We start from the raw sequence: 17675 nt of genomic DNA, 5'->3' as shown, positions 1-17675 counted from the left end.
CAGAGACAGACAGATATATCGACAAACAGACAGACAGACAGAGACACCGGAAGATGTAGACAGACAGACAGGAAGCGGGGAGGCTGCAATGACTGAGTAAATCTTGCCTTTCATGGTCTAAAACAGCCAGTACATGCAGATGAGATTAAAACAAATGACATCACCACCTCAGCCTTGGAAAGCAACTCAACACGACCGCATCTCGCTCACACACACACACACACACACACACACACACACACACACAATCACAGACTTGGTAATCTGTTTTAGCCCTCGAGGGAAGGAAGACAGATAAGGACATCAGCCAGTTAGGTATGTTTGTGTGTATTTGTGCGTGTGCCTAGTGGAAGTGTTGAGCTCATTGCCAAGACGGAGGTGATGAAGTCATTCGTTTAATTTCATCTACATTCTACATGTAGCTATTTTGGAATTTGAAAGACCAGAGGAATTTCATTTCATTGCACGCCTCTTTCTCTTCTTTCCCTCTGTTTCTTATCATCTGTATTGTCTTGTCTCTCCCTTTTGGTCTCACTGACTCATCTCTCTCTTTTTCTCTCTCTCTTCTGTCTTTGTCTGCCTGTCTGTCTCTCAATCTCTCTCTGTCCCTGAGCAGAAAATACTCAGGATCAATTGAAGGGCAATGTACCATTCCTCATCAGAAAGTGAGGCCAATCCTTGTATCCGTGTCCGGTTTCCACTTGAGGCATGAATCATATAAAATGCAATATGTTTTATGGAATATGTTAGATGTTTTATATTCTGTAGTCATGTCCCCGTGACAGCAGGGGCTCTAAGGATCACATTGTCGGTCCGTCGGTCGCTCTGTTCACCACTTTTGGTCACGTGGGTGAAAGTGTGCCGCAGAGAGTAAGATTGCAAACTCTCAATCGGGAGACGTGTATTCCTTTATTGTCGGTATACACTTCTACAAAATTCAATGTTGCGGGGCTGTTCTTGTTTGAACCAGTTTTTACCAGTATTGGATCCTTGCTATCCTCAACCATGGCCTCAGACTTGGAAGTAATAATCCTCATCCCGACTGTGTCACACTCAGCTGGAAACTGCTCCAGTGCAAATAGGAGATACACTGTACTGTCTGATGTTGCCAGAAGGATGACATCATCAACAGCAGAGATGCCACCCTAATGTCACTGAATCGGACACTCTCCACACCTCGGCTGTGCCTTGATATCCAATCCGTGAATATCACAAACAGGAGAGGGGACAAGGTTCACCCCTGTCGGAGTCCATTGCCCACCTTGAACTGAATGATTAGAGACCAAATGGCTCGCAGCAGTGACCCCGTCACCTCATACTCTGGGGTCGGTTAGGTGCTTCGGCTGCAGTAATCTGGCCGTTGTATCTGTGGTGGTGAAGAGAGAGCTGAGCCACAAAGCAAAGCTCTCGATTTACAGGTCGATCTTCATTCCAAACAGCACCTTTGGCCACAAACTCTGGATAGTGACTGAAAGATTGAGGTCGAGGATACAAGCGGCATGAAATGAAGTTTCTCCGCAGGATGGCTGACCTCGCTCTCTGTGACAGGGTGAGGAGCTCAGCAATCCAGCAGAACCTCAGAGTCGAGCCGCTGCTCCTCCACATTGAGAGGAGTCAGTTGAGGTGGTTTTTGGACACCTGGTAAAGATGCTCCCCTGGGTGCCTCCCTTTGGAGGTGTACCAGACATGACCGACTGGGAGGAGACTCCAGGACAGGCCAAGGACACACAGGGATTACATCTCCCAGCTGTGAATCCCACAGTATAGTGGTTATACGCACTGTAGCGGATGTTTTTGCACACTGATATGGCTGTGTGATGATGTACATTTACCTCCACATTTTAGACATTTAGTTGATGCCATTATCCAGAGCAAATGAGGAAAAACAAACTTGAATTCCTAGATTGCAGCGTTGCCAACAGCCAAGTAAGGAGTGCAAAGGTCAAAGCCACAGCACCGAGACAATCGAGCCACAGGATAATACAATTCTCCCTGATATTTATGGAAAGCACCTTTGGCTAGGATTGCAGTATGTTTGTTGTAGTTAGAAGACACTACTTCCCACATACATACCCACTCGAGTCAAAGTGCATAGCCTTTCATAATCGTTCACCACGATTGCTGAACTGTACTTGGCACACTGGAACCAATTTATGAGCCTCAAATTGCCTCAGACTGTAACTTGATTGTCTCATCTTTCCTCATAACTTAGAGAAGACCAACTCATGAAAGACCCATGCCCAGATCTCACTTTTAATTCTGATTCATTTCAAATCAAGTATATGAAATTTAAATCTCACTGTAAGGCTGCATTTTCAAATATTGATGTTGTTGTTTTTTTTTTTTTTTTTTTAAATTGACAGGCTTTATAGCTGGAGATCTCAGTCTGTATCCCAAGATTGCTTCATTAATTTCTGTGTTTGGATGGATGGATATTTCTCAGACCTCAAGGATTGAAAGACTGGCCCATGGGCCAAATTTGAGCAATACCATATTCTTCTTCTTCTTCTTCTTCTTCTTCTTCTTGAGTGATTTTGAAATGAAATTGTAATGTGTAATGTGCGATAATGTGTGTGAGCCTTCCCTAATTCTCAAAATTTGAGAACTCATGGTGGAGTTGGCCTTGAGGTCAACACAAAGAAGCTTGACACACACTTTTGAATGATTTATTTATTTTCATATTGAGTACAGATTACAGGCAACGCACACACACACATATGCACACACACACACACACAGACAGCTGTTGCTGCGGTTTCTGTCAGATAGGGGAAGATGATCTGTTGTCACGCGAACTCCCTCCTCCTTCAGTATGACATTACAGCTGTGTTTTTACTGTCCCGTTTGCGAAGTGTAGAAATGCATGGATGTTGTGGCTTTACTGAGTTACATTTTTTGTTTACTAAGCTCCTTCTAGTGAAAAACCTTTGCAGTGAAATTAGTTATTAGTTGTTTTAGATACCAGTGAAAACGCAGCCTATGTAACTGTAGAATCTACACAGCTGGCATGAATCTACTCCTCCTTAGCTGTAAAACCCCACCAATGTCTTTATTTGTCATCTCAGCACAACCGGCTGTGTGTATGTGAGTTTGTGAGAGTGGGTAAACGTGCATGTGAGAAAGTGTGAGGGTGTGTTCGTGTGTGCACGTGGGTGTGCAAATGATCCTACGTGTGTGTATAAATGTGTGTGTATGTGCATTACAGTGTGCGCATGTGTGTGATGATACAACGTGCCAGATGATAAACAAAACCGGGTACATGACTCATGGCTGCAGATTCCACAGACTGGAGGAAAAAGAATGGAGATCAGATGCTTCAGCTTTACTCTTTCATGTCCAGTTGTTTTACAGCCATGGTATAAGACCAGACAAGAGAATATAGCAAAACAATGTACAGCTTTGATTATTTATTTATTTGTATTTATTTATTTATTTATTTAATGCCACTCTCTTTTTTTCCATGTTATTTTACTATTTGATTGTACTTTTCCAAAAAAGACATCTCCAACTTTTGGATCCAAAGAATCACAAATAAATTAACATTTTACTAGTCTTTATTTATTTACATACTTATTTATTTACTCACTTATTTACTCCATCTTCTTTCACACTGGAATTCAACAATAAAAACCAGACTCACATTTGAAATAAATGAAAAATGTACCATGTATTTATTATTTACTCACTTATTCACTTACTTACTCATTTATTTCCCCTATATACTGGTGCAATTAAATATAAAATTATATTGGTCTACATAGTAGAGAAACTACAATATGCAATAACACACCATTTTAAAGCCTCTTATAATATGTTGAAGGAGGTGCGGTCTTAGGCCCTGAGCCCTGTGGGCCCAAAGAGACTCATTCATACATAATGATCTGTTATTTTATATAAGCCTTAAACAGGGCTCAGTTAATATGCAGTTTTGAACAAAACCCTGGGGATTTTTACAGTGACCTCATGCTGGTGCTTATGATTTGGATGCAAGGAGGGAAATTAGCCCCAACTTTGCTAGCGGCAAATAATGAAGGTGTGAAGATGTGAGGGAGCGACAGATCCTGCCAAAAAAAACATTCTACTCCTGTTTCAAAAACAGGCGAGAGCCGCACTTGCATTGGACTAGCATTACATGGTGTCTTGGTGTCATAGTGAATTGAAAATTACCGCCAACAGCTATTTTCCAGACATAAACAAGTTTTTACCAAGGTGTCCTGAGACTGAACTTGCTGAACTTACTGAACTGAATGTACCCTTGACTGTTATGATGTGTAGTTGATGTAAGGGTTAGATTATGTTAAATTATGTTCTCTCAGTTAAAGTGGTCGATATGTCAAAATGAATTCATGACCACAGCTCATAAAAATACACCAAATGTGATTTTAGAAGCAAACAATTGTAAAAAGTGATAAAGAGTGTTAAAACAAACTTTCAATAACAAATAAATCACAGTCTGGCAGTGAATTGAGTATGTGTGTAATTACTATGTCATCAGCATTTTTCAAGAGTCAGAAGGTTGCAGATTTCTTGTTCAACATTTCTTGTTTGCATTCTTACATGTTTCTGAGTTTGCAAGAGGAGAAAAGAAATAATTATGTCTTCAGTCTGATATTGTTGCAAATACAAATATATTTTACAGTGTAATGGTTAACATACTGTACATTACTCATACATATTAGTATGTATACACATTTCAGTCAGAAAGTAGCAGATTTCCTGTTCAACACATGCTGCAAAGCCAGTAATGTTACTGAAATTATATGTAAATTTAAATTAGACAAGCATTATCTAGGGATCTCTGTGTTGCCCAAAGTAGGCAATTTGAGGTGAAATTACAGACGTCGTATATTCACATTAAAATCACTGATAACCTTGGCAAATTGCACAAATTATTAGACATCCTCAGGTTATACTGGTCTCATGCAAATGGTTTTAAACAAAATATATCTGGAAAAAAAACTCCCAGCCTGTTTCGCATGTAATCTCCCCCCCCCATCTGTCTTGACGCTTCCTAATAAAGCAGAAATACGTCAAAAATGTCTCCACAGAATGTTTACTATCTTTGGTTTGATACAGAGATGAATGCCTTGGCCTGGGCAGAAGTAACCCAATACACAACATGTCCCAAATAGAGGAAACATCCTGGATCCTTGTACAGTATGTTGTAGAAAATACATCTGGAAAAACTCTGCTCCTGTGATCTTTTAGGAATACCAAACCAACAGGAGCAGATTTCCTCCATTATGGGCTTTTTAGAAAGGATGGAGAGATGTTTACATTCAAAGAGGATGTGTGTGTGAGTGTGTATGTTCTTCCTCCGCCCTGATTGATGGATGATTGCACTCCAGCTGTTAGTTGTAGAATGGCCTTGATTAGGCATTGTGAGGATGTTTCTGAGTCTTTCTAATTGCCTTTAGAGCAGAAAAGAATAATAACGCCTTCAGTGGAAGAAAAAAAAACACTCTTTCTTACATTTCTTACAAATGCAAATACACATACATTTACAGTGTCATGGCTAGCATTACTCATGCATACAAAGCATTTCGGTATATCTCCATTGCACAGAAGATCTAAACTTTTTAGAAAAATTGAGCAGAAATGTTCTCAGCCAGCCGATCCGCTCCGTCGCTGTTTCTAGAGGGCCTAACTCCGGTTCCTGCTGAACTGAGCCAGTGCTTGTTTTACATCTAACTGTTATCAGCTCAGTAGGCACAGGAGGTTGAGCCCAGATACCTGCACCGCCCTGCTTTCACCACAAGGGGAAGCAGTCAACAGGTATACGACCACAGGAAGACCTGCACATAAAGGAGGACCATGCTGATGTGTGTCCATGGTCTTTCTTACCTTAATAGAGGGATTCACCTTAAATTGTTTGTACACATCTTTTTCATTATTCAGCTGCAGTTTTTAGTACAGTTAATGCATGAACAGCAATATTGCCTTTAAAGTCTCACTAAAGGGACAAGTAGGAGCTAGCAAGGGATTGTACATTCTAGCATTTAATTTACCCAGAATGAGTTAATTTGTCTTGCCCTGGGACCCATGTTCATGAAAATCATCCCTCTATTATCTCTTGTGCAGACAAGACAGTTTGGGTCCTGATTACTAAGCAATAGTTTAAGAAAAAAATATGCAAATCAATGTGTAGAAGCCATTCTGTGTTAAAGCTAGCTCAGTTTGGACTTGCTACAATGCTACATTTGCCTAGTGATATAACAAAAACAGTTATTGGTGTTCAAAGCAGACATCACTTTAAATGAAAAAAACTTTCAATTTAATCCCATTAAAAGAAAATGGTGATGTTTGATCCATTATGTGATATATTACAAATGCAACACATAATACAGTCTGACTTTAAAGCCCCTTAGGATTTCACACAATGAACAATGTTTGTACCACTGTGTGGTCAAGAGCCATTTACAAAGGGAAACCTCTCTTTCACTCACTTACACACACACACACACACACACACACACACACACACACACAAAGATACAGACCCGAGCAGTTATTCCCTACATGGCCACCCAGACAGTAAATGAGCTCAGGGTTCAGGATTACACTGCTACTTGTTTTCCCGATGGGACATTTCCTGTACTTCCTTCCTGTATGAGTAAGCCCTCCCTTCCATCCCTTCTTCCTCTTCTGCACCGATTCATGCTGCTTTTCTTCCTCTACTGTTGAGAAAAGGAAAAAAGGGATTGTGAGAGAACAAGACAATTATTTCCATGAATGCCTTTAAGCCTACACAATTTAAGTTTGTGGAATACTAGATCACGCTATCCAACATAATGGACCTGTATGATGGTTGTTAACATGGCATGAATATTTTGAATGTCAACTACTATCTTTGAGGACATGTAAGAAAATAACACTATTATGCAAATTACTTGTACTTTGCTATATGTCAGCTACATCACTAAGATGTCATATTCCTACATTTATAGCAGCATGTTCTCATTATTGAGGGAAGATGCCAAACATAAAAGGGCCAATTTTTGCGTGTTCACCCCCTCGAAATTAAGCTCCATTCACTGCCATAGGTTGTAGCAGCACATGCTTTCACAAAACCCTTTGATTCCATGTTGATGTTTCGCAGCTGTTAGTGGAAAAAAAACGAGCATTACAAGCTGGAAAGGCTTGTGAGGAGCGGAACTTAGCCACTGTGAACACAGGCTTTCACTGAACTGTTCACGGAGCGAGCTAAGTCCTGCACCTCCACCAAACTCCTGTCAGAAGACATCTGGATGACATCGGTCCTCCTCCTCCTTCTTCTATATGCATTGTTTGATGCAGAACTGAGCTGGATGGGAGATTAATACTATTGGAAGACATGAGACTAAACTTATTTTTCAAGGCATGTGTCCACTTCTGTGTCCCTGCAGATAAAGCATTTAATGAAAGGATTTATAGAGCAGTGATTGCTGCTCAAGTAGCCACGGTGCTGCTGAGCCGTCGTCAGGTGTTTGGAGAGTTCAGCTGTAGCTGGTTGGAAATCCCTGGCAATGTGATTTACATTACATCACAACCAAATCACTCTGCCAGGAATCCCTCCAGCTAAACCAACCATATCCTGTGTGAGGAGACAGACAGACGGAGGAGGAGGAGGAGGAGAGAGAGAGGGAGAAAGAGAGAGGGAGGCGGAGATCCATATCCATACAGAAAATAAGGGTTAGAGAAAGATGCATGCGGTGGTGAGAGAAAGACTGACGGACGGACTGAAAGAGTGGGCGAGGGAGGTAGAAAGTGAAGACAGAGAGAGAGAGAGAGAGAGAGAGAGAGAGAGAGAGAGCAACAGGATAGAGCAACAGGAGAGAGAAGTGCAGACTGCAGGTGTCTATATCTGAGCATACATCAGCGTGGCAGAGCACATTCACTCCCTCATCACTATGTAATTATGGGAGAACACACGCCCAGACCACCGCCCCACCTCCCGCACACACACACACACACACACACACACACTTAAATGTTAACACATGCACACACCCACACACACACACCACACTTGTGAGCGGAGTTGGCAGAATTTCTTTCACTGATGCACCTGGACAAACAGAACAGCATTTAAATCTAGGCTGTTGTGTATACATTAATGTGATTGTGTAAGAGCAATCAGTTGTGCGCATGCATGTGAGTGTCTGTTTGGGAGTGCTGCATGACTGCATGTCGGTTTCAGGCACGGTTGTCAGTAAAGCCTGATATTTCTACAGCTCCACACAAGGCAAACATGTGAAATTCAACCAAAGAGTTAATTCAGTCACAAATCACCATAATGGCTGCACTTTTTCTTCCTGAAGACACACAGTACTACTAGAAATTTAGCTGCCACATATAATGATTAAACAATTTCAAAAGTTCTGAGAATCTAAAGTCATACCAGGTGTTGATTGACACAATAGCTTTTCCACCATTAGCTGAGATTTGTATAATTCTTTACACTTTACACATTTTGAGCACAAGAGGAGTCGTTTGATCACAGATGCGCATAATTTGGGCAATTCCTGTACATCAAACAGTAACCTGCATTTTGAAACCTTATCACCAACTAGCCCTTCTCTCGGTTATGAGTAAGACACACATACCTAGTACACATTTTGTCAGGGAGATCTTCAGCAGTTACCCCTAGAAAAAAGCTATCTTTTCATAACAGTGTACTGTACTATAGTACGTGTAACTCTGTATTTGAGTGTATGGTAACTAGCATTATATCCAATTCTTCTCTTGGTTGAGTTGCCTGATGTCATTTTTTGATCGACCAATAGTTTTCATGTGTCTGAGATGTTTTAGGAAGTGAATTATGTTGAAGATCTATCAGCGAAACTTGTTTTTGACATATAAAACAGATAAACAGTGTTAAGCAATGTGACAGATTTTTTGTCTTTTTGCACTGATTTAGCCATTAAAAGCTCACCAATTTACTTAATTATTGCTAAAAACTGACTTATAGCATATTTGCTTCTGTGCATTTGGATGCACGGATGAAACTGTATAAAAGTCAGTAGGATTTCCATCATATTAAAATAATTGCCCTGATAAGAATGATACTTGCAGCTGGAAGCTACATTTGTACATTTGACAGTAGAGACTTGTCCTGCTTTCTCATGAGGTGCAGAAGAAAACAACCTCCCTCATTACTACGTTCTTTCTATTTCAGGACGTACTTGAGGGAGCAGGGAAAGAAAAGAAGAGAGGAGTAAAGGGGTGAAGGAGGAGAGGAAGGGAAAATTGGGACAGCTCACGCAGTTCAGCAACAAAGATGAGATGTCAAGTAATGACGAGCTCACACCAGTAAATGTGCCGTAAAAGGAGTCTATTATTCAGTATGATTTGACATTAAAATGATTATCAAAATCCAAGCTACTGAGAGAAAGCACTCCTTTGTCTGACACAGCTTTTAAGAAAGTAACAAGTAAGATGACAACCACAACCTCCTTTTCCAGGTAACAGAAGAAAAGTGGAGGCGGTGAAAACGTGATTTTGGGACACGCTGCTGAACTTCTCTCTGATTTTGTGTTCCAAAAACAGGAGTTGAGGGGTGAACATGGCTGGCCTTTCCAAATATTTATCTCAACACAGTGTTTGGTGGAACAGGAAATATGAGCGACCAATCCAGAATAAACAGCAGCCTTCCTGTACCGTTGACAGCCGTATGCGCGGTTAACTGTTTCTGCCGCTGTTGGCCAGAACTCGCTCAATTAATAATGTAAATCCATTCATTCATTTTGGGGAGTTTGCTTTAATCTACGCGGAGAGCAAATTGGGTGGTTGGGGTTTGGAAAGTGATTCATTTGGAATGGTTAGTTGAGTCGGTTGAAGGCTGGACACACACACACACATTTTTCCTCTTCTTCTATCTCCTTCACAACCAAAACATTAAATAAAAGCAATGTGCGTGTCCAGGGAAAGCTGGTAAACTATCAGGTAAATAATGTTGCCTTCATACTGACACTTTTTTTTGTTAATTTTAGAGGTGACAAATCTATCAGCACTAACATGCAGCAACAAAACAACCATTTTTTAATTAAATTGAGTGGTATAATGAACAACACCCTTCAAACCTTAATTTACTCTAGTGGAAAGCAGCTTTGGGCAGCTTGTTATTGATATGTGTCTCCTTTGTGGGGTTTGTAAGCCGCAGTATTTCACTATCCTGGCTCAAGGTTTCTCATCCTCCGTCACTTTTGTCTGGATTCACAGCTGGCTGACAATAATAGCCCCAAGCTAGTCTGTGTCTGTGCTTGGCTGTGACAGTTCATCATGGTAACTCAATAACTTAGTGCTGCGTGTCTCCATCTATGTTTTCCTCTCCCTCTCTCTCCCTCTCTGTCTGTGTGTGTGTGTATGTGTGAACAGCCAACCCACTATGCTGTTTCTGTACACTGAGTTGCCCTAGCACAATACCACAGCAATGCATTGATGCTGATAAGGCTGAGGAACCTGTAGGCTGTAAATCTGCCTACAGGTCTCTAAGGATTTTTTTGGTCACTAAAATAACCAAAGGGGCCACACCCAGATGCTAGCGAGGCTGAAAAACAAAAATCAAAGGGTCGATCACATGTGTCTGAAAGAGAATCACATGACAACATCAGAATACAGTCTAAAACCAGTATAATGCTTGTTCACCACTTGCCTGTGGCTGGCTCTTGGCTATGGCTGCTTGACAGCTAAATGAGCAACAATTGAACTGGCCAAGCTCCAGACCGCCTGAGCTACTCAATAACAGCAGGAAGTACATGACTAATGCCCTCCACTCACACTCCACTTTCTTTTTTCTGTTCTCTCTCTCACTTTCTGCCATTCACTCGCTCCACATCCGAGACTGAAAGGGCGAAGGCTGTTTGTCCAAAAAGATAAAAGAAGAGTACAGAAGAATAGACTGTAGAATTCAAAGTAAATTAGTCTCATACCTATGTTAAGCGTTCACGTCTTATGACACATTTTGTCACAAAGTACTGAAGTACAGACGAGAAAATCCAATTTTTCTTTGTCTTAATCAAGAGGAAACACAGTAAATACATCACCCATTAGTCATCAGAGGCTGAGGAGAGGTTCTCATGACAATTACAAGTGTTTTTCTCAGATAAGCTGCATCAGTTATGGAAACAAAAAAAAAGAAATCATCTCTGTCTAACAGCCCACTTGCTTCAAGCTGTGACTCATGAACTCGGGAGCCTCTGCACCCTAAACCTGGGCTACCACTGCATTTATCATGCTTGTCTCTTTCGTTTAAGTGCCTCAAAAAATAAAAAATAAAAAGGCGTAGCAGCACAGCAATTGAGACAGAGCCTGAAACTCATCTGCTGGGCTATCTCAGCAGAAAATAATAACTGAATCGCTATATAAGCAAGTACTATCATGTTCTTAAAAATGACAGTTATAAAGTTTGTGGAAAGTTGCCCTCTCCTGCCATGCTTCCATCTCGCAGATAGATGCCTTTGAAACGCAGAGAACTGCAGCAGCCTGCCTTAAATCGCTTCCAATCCTGAGGCACCCAAATACTGGCAGCGGCCTCTGCAGTCTGGGGATGCATTAACCTAACACTCGACTTACAGAATGGTCTCGTGTATGGCAGCCTTCTCCGTCTGCCAAACAATCTCTAGAGTTTCAGTCTCCAAAGTTTACCTTTTACTCTCCAGAGGATTGCCAGCCATGGCCCTTCTCTTGTGATTACCCCGTGATTTCAGCAGCCTCAGCTGTGCCATATTTTGGCTAGACATTTCTTTTGGGGGCAGGCCAGGGCGTACGTGATTGGTCGGGGTCTGTGTGGGGCTTGAGAATGATTGGTTTATCCTCGCTCGGCCTGCAGCGGCTTTCACTAACCCATACTGAAAGTCACCACTGGACGCTGGTCTGTTTTGCCACTTCACCCGTAATGTTCAAGCTTTGGATCTTGAGTCGGGAAGCTGATCCCTTGTCAACACCTTAAGGTGGCGTCACTCCAGAGCTTGGAGCGGCTCATGCGGTGACGCCACTCTGTGTCCATGTCAGGGCGGGAAGCCCTGCGGTGGACAAAGGAAGCATTGCGCTTTTGTGAATGTGTGGGAGGGTTTCCCAAGCCGATGTTACAGATAACGTTGGCTTTGTGCCTGTGGCGTGTTCTGCAAAGGGGACAGAGTGACAGACCGGAAGAGGGGGAGAGAGAGAAAGAGAGAGGGAGTGGCAGAGAGAAAGAGAGACAGACAAGCCAGAGGAAAAGAGAGAAAGACAGACACAGGAAGAGGGAAGGGAGGGTGGTCAGAGAGAGGAGACATGACGTATGGGCAGACAGTGAGAACTTCAGCTGGAGAAAACAGAAGGGCCTCAGAGACAGAGAGATTGCAGGTTGGATAGCCAGTTGCCGCTTTTCCACAGCGGGGCCAAGAGCAGATTTCTAGGCTGGGACAATAACTCAGCATGCAGCGCTAAGAAGAACCAAAGGGCCATCGAGTTGTTTTGAACCATTCCACTGCTGACAAATAAATTCTGTCAGTAAAATGACGCACAATGAATCACCGAAATGTTGTTTGGGGTGAATGTCAGTGCCATACAACACACAGCCTTTTGAGTAAACCCTGGTTTGCCTGTTTCCACTTTAGTGTACCAAGCCTATGAGATCAGTCTCACCAGGCCAAGGCAAAATCACTTTAAGACTTCAGGCAAGCTCTAAGACACATAGAGTCAGCGAGGCTGTCAAAACTAACCCAGATTTTAATAACACACTTCTCTTGTAGCCCAGTTTGAACCTGCTGGTGCCGTGTGCTCACCCAGTTTGTCTGGCACATACGGCCAAACATACTCTGAACCAGCCCGGCTAAAAAACCTTGAAAATGAAACATTAGCTGGCGATGCATTATTTATTTTATACATGGTTTCAGTTATCGTAATGAGGATATTCAATGCTGCCCCGTAATTAACTATGAAGATTCATATGTTCTGGTTTCCCCTCCATGACAAAGGATCAACAGAACTTTGAAACTGCTATTCATTAATCATATCGTGCTTGACTGTCTCATGACTTTTCATGGTGGTATGTTTAGTCCAAATATGAACCATCTGAAAAACACAATAAATCTGGCAATTACAGGAATATTTCAATAGAACAAACAGCTGAAAACGCTCGCTTCAAACTGCATGTCTGGTAGGAAAAACTATCATTTTCTTTTCCATACTTATTATTGATTAAATAAATCAAAAGTTAAAAGAGTAGTCATTATAGACGGATATCTCATTATGTCTGTACCCCAAATGGAACATATTGATTTCATAATCAGATACATGTTTAACGGCTCCACTGGCACTAGTTTATAGATTTTTGGCCTTAAAATAACCAAACAAAACCTAGAATATGTCTTTTTTTCCAAATTAGGTCTCCCTCATCAACATTATGTGTAGAACAAAAGAAAAAATAAGCCTAAAGGTATTAATTACCAACCATACGATGGTTTACATTTGCCTGTGAAAGAAATCAACAAAAAATAATTATGTTGAGGTTTGGCTGCCTGAGCCAAATCACTTCTACAGAACCTCCTCGCCCACTAAATCTCTTGCAGACCTGCGTCCCAGCAAATCTGAAGGCAAAACTGCCCTCAAGGAGCCCTTAACTTTATTTACCTCTCAACATGGTACCGGGGGAACGTGAGCCCTCCCCGCTTTTTAAAGTGTCCTCTGTGGACTCAGAGTCTTGCATCAGGCCAGGACTGGAAGACCAAATTAATGCTTTGGGTGCTTGGGACCAAACAGACCCTTTAAATATGAAGGTCTACCTCAGCAAAGGAGGCGGTCAAAAATACTGAACGACCGCACTGGTTTCTTTTTCTGGCCTCCATCAGGTTGGTTTTCTATATGTACATAAGTTGCTTCAGTGTGCTACATAATAAAAAAAATCCCAAGAGAGTGGGAAAAGCTCATTTCAATCGCAGTTTTTCTTTTTAATACATGGGACTCTTGTCTTTCTATTCATTCAAAGGAACAACATGTTTCAGCGTGTTGATTTTCTCAAAAAACACGTTAGAATACTCTTTTGCTGAATTAGGCCTTCAGAAAAAAAAATAGTTAAATGCACTTTGAATATTTGATGGAAAAGCATAATAAATGCTTGATTTAGCATATTTTGATATGCTTTTGATGATGATTAGCTTTGAGATGGAGTGTTTAAAGTGTTTGGAGTATGTTGGAGTGTGCATATTTAATCATATGAATCATATGAATTATCATCATGAACTAGAATTCAAATGAAGTTTTGTCCTGGTGTGTTAAGTATCAGTTTAAGTGTGTAAGTCAGTCAGGAAGGAGATGAAATGAGTTTTTCTTATTGGGTGTTAAAAGCACTGACCTCAAAGACCTTGATGGAAAACACATACATACAGTATCTGCCCCCCCCCCCCCCCCCCCACCCCCTCCCCACATACACACACACACACACACACACATACACATACACATACACATACACATACACACCCTCCTCACACACACACACACACACACACACACACACACAGTAGACAGCCCAACACATTGCCAAGGCAGTAATAATTCATCAAAAGGTGATGACGGTAGGCAGTCAACCTGCAGCAAGCACGCAGTCTCCCTTGATGAAAACTCAACACGAGACAATCTTTGAGCCAAGCAGCAGCAATCATACTTTCCCACACATAAATGAAGGTATAGGCAGAATTGAGGGAGTTTATGGGGCTTGGAAAAATGCAATAAAAAGCCTTTCTGTGAATGCAGCCATCTGTGGAACTTTAAAAGAACTTCCTGTAAACAAGACTGAGGAGAACAAATCCTCTCACACTCTTCCAACACTCCATCGCTGCCTGGAATTAGCCTTTCATCTTTGTTTTCCTCTTTTTTTCCTCTCTTTCGCTTCGCCTCAGCCTTGATTCTTAGACTCTCACCTCATTTTCTGTCAGTCTGCTGTCTCTCTCGGTGTCACTTTACCCTCCCATTCTGCGTCTCTGTCGCTCTCCCTCCCTCGCTCTCCCTTTCTTCCTTCCCTGACTTGTCCTCAGAGCACCTTGCTGACGTAAATGTGTTGTTTTGAATTGTGGCCCTGAAATACAGCAGAAATACTGCAAAAACACTGTCTTTTATTAAATGAAATTTGGTCAAATCTAGGATGTGTTGAAAGGCACTTTTTGTACTTTTCATTACGTATAATACAAAAATAAGGGAAAATATTCTTGATATTTTTTTATATTTGAGGCTAAAAGTTGTAAATTATTAACTTTAATGTCAGTTTTTTTCTTTTTATTTATTTAATAGGATGTAGGTGAAATTCTATAATATTGTAATCATATTGCTCAAAATACAGTCTAATTGTCTGTTAAATTATCAAAATATAGAGCAAGCGAGCAATGTCTGTACTTGATATAGGAGGTTTGACTCAGGTGTGGGTTCAACAATAATAAGCAAAAGGAATGATAAAAAAAAAAGGAAGTCCAAAAGAGGCCCACTGATGCTAAAAAGGGCTGACATTTATTTACATAAGGTGCAAAAATTTGATTTGTTCCTTTTTTTTTTTATCAGCGGGCGCGTTCTTGTTGGATTCTAATTGTAAAAAAGTAAAATGGCTGCATGTAAATATTACTTGCTGTAAATTTTAGAACTGGTGTTGATAGACATGAACTGTAAAACAATCTCATGACATTACACCTGAAGACTATTATGGAAATGTGTATGTGGAGAGCCTTTATGAAAATCACTTTGCTCGATATCTACCATGCAGGGTGAAATATCACTATGTCAGTAAAATTAGATCAAGGCATGGACACTGTGTCAGTACAGCTCTACTGATGTTTAGTATTGTATTAGACCCACAGGTGAATCTGAGTAACAGGGTTGCAGACATGTTGCAACGCCAAGTAAAATTAAAATAGACTTATAGTATTTTCCCTTCAAGTATTCTGGTCATAGATGAAAAATATAATGTACTATAAATATATATTAGTTTAATGAGTACTGTAGCTAGACAGTAGACAAAACTGATTTTGATTTTTGAATTTTATTTATCCATGATCACTTGAATGTCAGTGACACGATGGGATAAAAATTCCCCTATGCAGTGGCTTCAAAAAGAGAAAGAACCTTCTTTACATTTAAAAAAAAAGAACAAACACAACAAAGAAAAGCACACAAAGTCAAATACGGCGCACAAATCTGCAAAAGAGCCAGATCTCACCACTGAAACCCAGCTTTGCACACAACATATTTCAGCGTCAGCAGGATTTCTTCATAGTGACATGCTACTGCTCCTACTAGCCCTGTTTTCATCGCTGCAGTTCATCAATGAAAGCAAATCAACTCTGGTCTCCGTCTCAAAACACTCCCACTGACATATAGATTAAGGCAGGTGTGTTTCAGCTTGATTTTCACTGAGGAACCCCAGATTTGTACTACTACAGTGTGTGTGTGTTTGTGTGTGTGTGTGTGTGTGCGTGCGTGTGTGCGTGTGTGTGAGCACACACACGTTTGTCTAATCACCGAGTGATGTCAGGTGGAAAAGACTGGTTACTTCCTCCGTCTGTGCCAACATTTAAACGTATGGAGAGGAAGAGAGACAAAGAGAGAGAGAGAGAAGAGAGAGAGAGAGAGAGAGAGAAGCCACATGGTCTGAGTTTCATAATCTATTCACCAATACCGTCATTTGTTCAGTAAATACAGCATTGCTCTCACGTATTTCCCCCATTTCCTGCTTTCATGATTCATTCATATTCAAAATGAACCAAATTAGCTTTGAAAAACTGCATCATTTACAGTTAAACATGATTGATCCTTAGTGAAACTGAACGCAATTGGCTTTGAAAACAGAGTTGATCACGGTTGTGCGTGGCCTAACTGATTCTGATGGAAAGCGAACCCAAGCTTTGGAAAAAGGAGTCGGTTATAGAGGGGGAAAGAGGAGGGTCAAATACGCGATGAGTGGAGAAGCCATTTATACTGCTGTAATTATGGACAATGGAAACTCGCAGTACCAACGCCATTAAAGCATTTTGGGTTTGAGGGATAAACTTGTGCTGTAGGGCTGGAACGCATTAGGTACAATGTAACTTGGTTAAGTATTATGCATTTGGATGGAAGAGACGATTAGATTTACATGACCAAAAGAACTTTCACTGCGTTAAAGCGGAGATAGTCCAACAAAACAAAGCCTCATTCTATATTTGTAAAAACCACATATTCAAAGTTACAAGGAAAGTACAGAAGATTCTCAGGTCTGATGAATATTATTTACTGATCCAGTCACAGAGGTTAAAAAAGGCCTCACACATGCACAGGAGGATTACTGGGTCTGAGCTCATATCAGTACATGAACCTCAGATTCCCCCGAGGTTTGATGTCAAATTAGCTACATTCGCAGGAAATGCAGTGATATTTAATATTTACTCTTTAATAACTGTGACTTCAGTGTTTTTTTTTTGTTTTTTTGTTTTTTGTAAAATCTAACATGTCGGGTGAAAACCTTGATCAAATCTTGATCGCACACAGATATAAAATATGTGTATTGTTACATCCTTCTTGATTAAATAAATAAATAAATAGATAAATAAATAAATAAACATGCAGACTTATCAGGCTTTTCAGGCTACACCACAATAAATCTCTTGTGAAAAATTGTGCTACGTGCGAATTTATTTTAAGCAGTCTTGGATCATACGTTTTTTTTAGTCATTCATATTTTACATAGCTAT

This window comes from Centroberyx affinis, unplaced genomic scaffold (genome assembly GCF_046629955.1).
Source record: "Centroberyx affinis isolate AG114_WGS23_722 - 3 ecotype Tasmania unplaced genomic scaffold, CSIRO-AGI_Caff_v1 ptg000066l_1, whole genome shotgun sequence".
NCBI classification, from domain to species: domain Eukaryota; kingdom Metazoa; phylum Chordata; class Actinopteri; order Beryciformes; family Berycidae; genus Centroberyx; species Centroberyx affinis.
This window is presented reverse-complemented; position numbering follows the sequence as displayed.